This window comes from Camellia sinensis, chromosome 6, assembly GCF_055761805.1.
Source record: "Camellia sinensis isolate YWXY chromosome 6, ASM5576180v1, whole genome shotgun sequence".
In the NCBI taxonomy this organism is placed as follows: domain Eukaryota; kingdom Viridiplantae; phylum Streptophyta; class Magnoliopsida; order Ericales; family Theaceae; genus Camellia; species Camellia sinensis.
In genome coordinates, this window is record NC_138966.1 from 4,142,501 (window position 1) to 4,148,760 (window position 6,260).

A 6,260-nucleotide genomic window follows, 5' to 3' on the forward strand; every position below is an offset into this window, starting at 1 on the left:
CCACGGCCTCGGCCCGCATGCCATGCTACGGCGTCGCCTAACATGCCATGCCACGGCCTCGGCCCGCATGCCTTGCTACGGCGTCGCCCAACATGCCATGCCACGGCCTCGGCCCGCATGCCATGCCACGGCCTCGGCCCGCATGCCATGCCACGGCCTCGGCCCGCATGCCATGCCACGGCCTCGGCCCGCATGCCCTGCCACGGCGTTGCCCAACATGCCATGCCACGTCCTCGGCCCGCATGCCATGACATGCCACGGCCCGCATGTGTTGCCACGGCGTTGCCAAACATGCCATGCCACGGCCTCGGCCCGCATGCCATGCCACGGCGTCGCCCAACATGCCATGCCACGGCCACGGCCCGCATGCCATGCCACGGCCTCGGCCCGCATGCCTTGCTACGGCGTTGCCCAACATGCCATGCCACGGCCTCGGCCCGCATGCCTTGCCACGGCGTTGCCCAACATGCCATGCCACGGCCTCGGCCCGCATGCCATGCCATGCCACGGCCCGCATGTCTTGCCAAGGCGTTGCCAAACATGCCTTGCCACGGCCTCGGCCCGCATGCCATGCCACGGCGTCGCCCAACATGCCATGCCACGGCCTCGGCCCGCATGCCATGCCATGCCACGGCCCGCATGTCTTGCCACGGCGTTGCCAAACATGCCATGCCACGGCCTCGGCCCGCATGCCATGCCACGGCGTCGCCCAACATGCCATGCCCCGGCCACGGCCCGCATGCCATGCCACGGCCTCGGCCCGCATGCATTGCTACGGCGTTGCCCAACATGCCATGCCACGGCCTCGGCCCGCATGCCTTGCCACCGCGTTGCCCAGCATGCCATGCCACCGCGTTGCCCGGCGTGCCATGCCTTAGCCTTGGCCAACATGTCGAGCCACGGCCTCGGCCCGCATGCCTTGCTACGGCGTCGCCCAACATGCCATGCCACGGCCTCGCCCCGCATGCCATGCCACGGCCTCGCCCCGCATGCCATGCCACGGCCTCGCCCCGCATGACATGCCACGGCCTCGGCCCGCATGCCTTGCCACGGCGTTGCCCAACATGCCACGCCACGGCCTCGGCCCGCATGCCATGCCATGCCACGGCCCGCATGTCATGCCACGGCGTTGCCAAACATGCCATGCCACGGCCCCGGCCCGCATGCCTTGCTACGGCGTCGTCCAACATGCCATGCCACGGCCTCGGCCTGCATGCCATGCCACGGCCTCGGCCCGCATGCCATGCCACGGCCTCGGCCCGCATGCCATGCCACGGCCTCGGCCCGCATGCCATGCCACGGCCTCGGCCCGCATGACATGCCACGGCCTCGGCCCGCATGCCATGCCACGGCCTCGGCCCGCATGCCTTGCCACGGCGTTGCCCAACATGCCATGCCACGGCCCGCATGTCTTGCCACGGCGTTGCCAAACATGCCATGCCACGGCCTCGGCCCGCATGCCATGCCACGGCGTCGCCCAACATGCCATGCCGCGGCCACGGCCCGCATGCCATGCCACGGCCTCGGCCCGCATGCCTTGCCACGGCGTTGCCCAACATGGCATGCCACGGCCTCGGCCCGCATGCCATGCCACGGCCTCGGCCCGCATGTCTTGCCACGGCGTTGCCAAACATGCCATGCCACGGCCTCGGCCCGCATGCCATGCCACGGCGTCGCCCAACATGCCATGCCACGGCCACGGCCACGGCCCGCATGCCATGCCACGGCCTCGGCCCGCATGCCTTGCTACGGCGTTGCCCGACATGCCATGCCACGGCCTCGGCCCGCATGCCTTGCCACCGCGTTGCCCAGCATGCCATGCCACCGCGTTGCCCGGCGTGCCATGCCTTAGCCTTGGCCAACATGTCGAGCCACGGCCTCGGCCCGCATGCCTTGCTACGGCGTCGCCCAACATGCCATGCCACGGCCTCGGCCCGCATGCCATGCCACGGCCTCGGCCCGCATGCCTTGGTACGGCGTCGCCCAACATGCCATGCCACGGCCTCGACCCGCATTACATGCCACGGCCTCGGCCCGCATTACATGCCACGGCCTCGGCCCGCATGACATGCCACGGCCTCGGCCCGCATGCCATGCCACGGCCTCGGCCCGCATGCCATGCCATGCCACGGCCCGCATGTCTTGCCACGGCGTTGCCAAACATGCCATGCCACGGCCTCGGCCCGCATGCCATGACACGGCGTCGCCCAACATGCCATGCCACGGCCACGGCCCGCATGCCATGCCACGGCCTCGGCCCGCATGCCTTGCTACGGCGTTGCCCAACATGCCATGCCACGGCCTCGGCCCGCATGCCTTGCCACCGCGTTGCCCAGCATGCCATGCCACCGCGTTGACCGGCGTGCCATGCCTTAGCCTTGGCCAACATGTCGAGCCACGGCCTGGGCCAAACTTGCCATGACACGGCCTCGGCCCGCATGCCATGCCACGGCCTCGGCCCGCATGACATGCCACGGCCTCGGCCCGCATGCCTTGCTACGGCGTCGCCCAACATTCCATGCCACGGCCTCGGCCCGCATGCCAAGCCACGGCCTCGGCCCGCATGACATGCCACGGCCTCGGCCCGCATGCCTTGCCACGACGTCGCCCAACTTGCCATGCCACGGCCTCGGCCCGCATGCCATGCCACGGCCTCGGCTCGCATGACATGCCACGGCCTCGGCCCGCATGCCTTGCTACGGCGTCGCCCAACATGCCATGCCACGGCCTCGGCCCGCATGACATGCCACGGCCTCGGACCGCATGCCTTGCTACGGCGTCGCCCAACATGCCATGCCACGGCCCCGGCCCGCATGCCTTGCCACCGCGTTGCCCGGCATGCCATGCCACCGCGTTGCCCGGCGTGCCATGCCTTAGCCTTGGCCAACATGTCGTGCCACGGCCTCGGCCCGCATGCCATGCCATGCCACGGCCCGCATGTCTTGCCACGGCGTTGCAAACATGCCATGCCACGGCCTCGGCCCGCATGCCTTGCTACGGCGTCGCCCAACATGCCATGCCACGGCCTCGGTCAGCATGCCATGCCATGGCACCGCCTTGTCCAGCACGCCGTGCCGCAGCGTTGGCCAGCATGCCTTGGCCGGCATGCCATGCCAATGCCTTGGGCCAACATGGCGTGCCACGGGCTGGGCCATGCCGGTCCGTTGCCCGGCATGCCACGGCCGTGGCGGCATGGCAAGCCACGGCCTCGGCCAGCATGCCATGCCCGGCCTCGCCCAGCATGCCATGGCACGGTCTTGGTCAGCATGCCATGCGATGGCACCGCCTTGTGCAACGTTGGCCAGCATGCCTTGGCCGGCATGCCATGCCAATGCCTTGGGCCAACATGGCGTGCCACGGGCTGGGCGAGCATGGCATGCCACGGGCTGGGCGAGCATGCCACGCCACGGCCTTGGCTAGCAGCAAGGCATGCCACGGCCTCGGCGAGCATGCCATGCCATGCCAAGGCCAAGGCCAAGGCCAAAGCCAAGGCCAAGGCCAAGGCCAAGGCAGTGGGCAAGGCCAAGTCCCTGTGCAAGGCATGGCCAAGGCCAAGGCCATGGCATGCCACCGCCTCGATCGATCTTTTTGAACATGATTCTTTTATAATCTTACCCAAACCGTGCAACACAATTAAAAATGCACTACAATCAATTTTAAATGTCATTCCCTATTTTTTTGCAATTTTTCTGGAGCTTTTCGAATTTTTAAAGCCCTTATTTGGCATAAAAAAATCAAAATAAAATAAAAAAAATGAAAAAAATAATTTAATAATTTCTATAATTACTAGTGAATCATCCTTTAATTATGGGAATTTTTCCATAATTTTTTGACCATTTTTATTAATTTTTATTATTTTTTAAGTATTAATATCGAAATAAATTAAAATAAAATATTTTCGGTAAAAAAATATTTTTTTTAATTTTTTTTATGGTGTATTAAATTATTTCCTACAACTTTCATGTTGAAAGTTTTGGCAAAAAACCATTACTTTTTAAAAAAACCCCATTATGACTCCTCGAACATGCTTGATGTTTCCTCCTGCCAGACTGAAAAGGGCTTAACAGGCTATTATAAGGGGGGGGCACCTCCCTTGTCCAGGGCAAGGCAGTGGCAGGTACGCCCCATGTTGGGCGCGGCCTGGGCTGCGGCCTTGGGTTACATGCACTGCGGCTCGACCGCGGCCTGGGCTGCGGCCTGGGGCGGCTCGGCCGCGGCCTTGGGCGGCCTGGACCGCGGCCTTGGGCGGCCTTGCGCGGCCTGGGCGCGGCCTTGCGCGGCCTGGGCGCGGCCTTGGGCGGCCTGGCCGCGGCCTTGCGCGGCCTCGGCGCGGCCTTGGGCAGCATGGCGTGGCATCCGCGCGGGCGTGGGCGGCCTGGCATGCGCGCGGCATGGGCAGCACGGCATGGCATGCGCACGGCCTGGGCGGCCTGGCATGCAGCCGGCCTGGCATGCCCGCGGCGTGGGCAGCACGGCATGGCATGCGCACGGCCTGGGCGGCCTGGCATGCAGCCGGCCTGGCATGCCCGCGGCGTGGGCAGCACGGCATGGCATGCGCACGGCCTGGGCGGCCTGGCATGCAGCTGGCCTGGGCAGCACGGCATGGCATGCGCACGGCCTGGGCGGCCTGGCATGCAGCTGGCCAGGGCAGCCTGGCCTGGCATGCCCGCGGCGTGGGCAGCGTGGCCTGTGCGAATACCGCGCGCGTGGTCTTTTGACCACGGTGCGCGTGTTGCGCGCATGGTCGCGCACGCCTTTGCACGCCTTCGCACGCAACGCACGTCTAGTGATAAGAACCGCAGCCAAGGCAGCCCAGCCCCAAGGCCATGGCCAGCAGCATGGCATGCCACGGCCAAGGCAGGCCAGCCAAAGCCAGCAGCATGCCATGCCAAGGCCAAGGCCAGCAGCATGCCATGCCACGGCCAAGGCAGCCCAGCCAAAGCCAGCAGCATGCCATGCCAAGGCCAAGGCCAGCAGCATGCCATGCCACGGCCAAGGCAGCCCAGCCAAAGCCAGCAGCATGCCATGCCAAGGCCTAGGCCAGCAGCATGCCATGCCAAGGCCTAGGCCAGCAGCATGCCTTGCCACGGCCAAGGCAGGCCTGCCAAAGCCAGCAGCATGCCATGCCAAGGCCAAGGCCAGCAGCATGCCATGCCACGGCCAAGGCAGCCCAGCCAAAGCCAGCAGCATGCCATGCCAAGGCCTAGGCCAGCAGCATGCCATGCCACGGCCAAGGCAGCCCAGCCAAAGCCAGCAGCATGCCATGCCAAGGCCTAGGCCAGCAGCATGCCATGCCACGGCCAAGGCAGGCCTGCCAAAGCCAGCAGCATGCCATGCCATGCCAAGGCCAAGGCCAGCAGCATGCCATGCCACGGCCAAGGCAGCCCAGCCAAAGCCAGCAGCTTGCCATGCCAAGGCCAAGGCCAGCAGCATGCCATGCCACGGCCAAGGCAGCCCAGCCAAAGCCAGCAGCATGCCATGCCAAGGCCAAGGCCAGCAGCATGCCATGCCACGGCCAAGGCAGGCCTGCCAAAGCCAGCAGCATGCCATGCCAAGGCCAAGGCCAGCAGCATGCCATGCCACGGCCAAGGCAGCCCAGCCAAAGCCAGCAGCATGCCATGCCAAGGCCTAGGCCAGCAGCATGCCATGCCACGGCCAAGGCAGCCCAGCCAAAGCCAGCAGCATGCCATGCCAAGGCCAAGGCCAGCAGAATGCCATGCCACGGCCAAGGCAGGCCAGCCAAAGCCAGCAGCATGCCATGCCAAGGCCAAGGCCAGCAGCATGCCATGCCACGGCCAAGGCAGCCCAGGCAAAGCCAGCAGCATGCCATGCCAAGGCCTAGGCCAGCAGCATGCCATGCCACGGCCAAGGCAGGCCAGCCAAAGCCAGCAGCATGCCATGCCAAGGCCAAGGCCAGCAGCATGCCATGCCACGGCCAAGGCAGCCCAGCCAAAGCCAGCAGCATGCCAGGCCAAGGCCTTGGCCAGCAGCATGCCATGCCACGGCCAAGGCAGGCCTGCCAAAGCCAGCAGCATGCCATGCCAAGGCCAAGGCCAGCAGCATGCCATGCCACGGCCAAGGCAGCCCAGCCAAAGCCAGCAGCATGCCATGCCAAGGCCTAGGCCAGCAGCATGCCATGCCACGGCCAAGGCAGCCCAGCCAAAGCCAGCAGCATGCCATGCCAAGGCCAAGGCCAGCAGCATGCCATGCCACGGCCAAGGCAGCCCAGCCAAAGCCAGCAGCATGCCATGCCAAGGCCT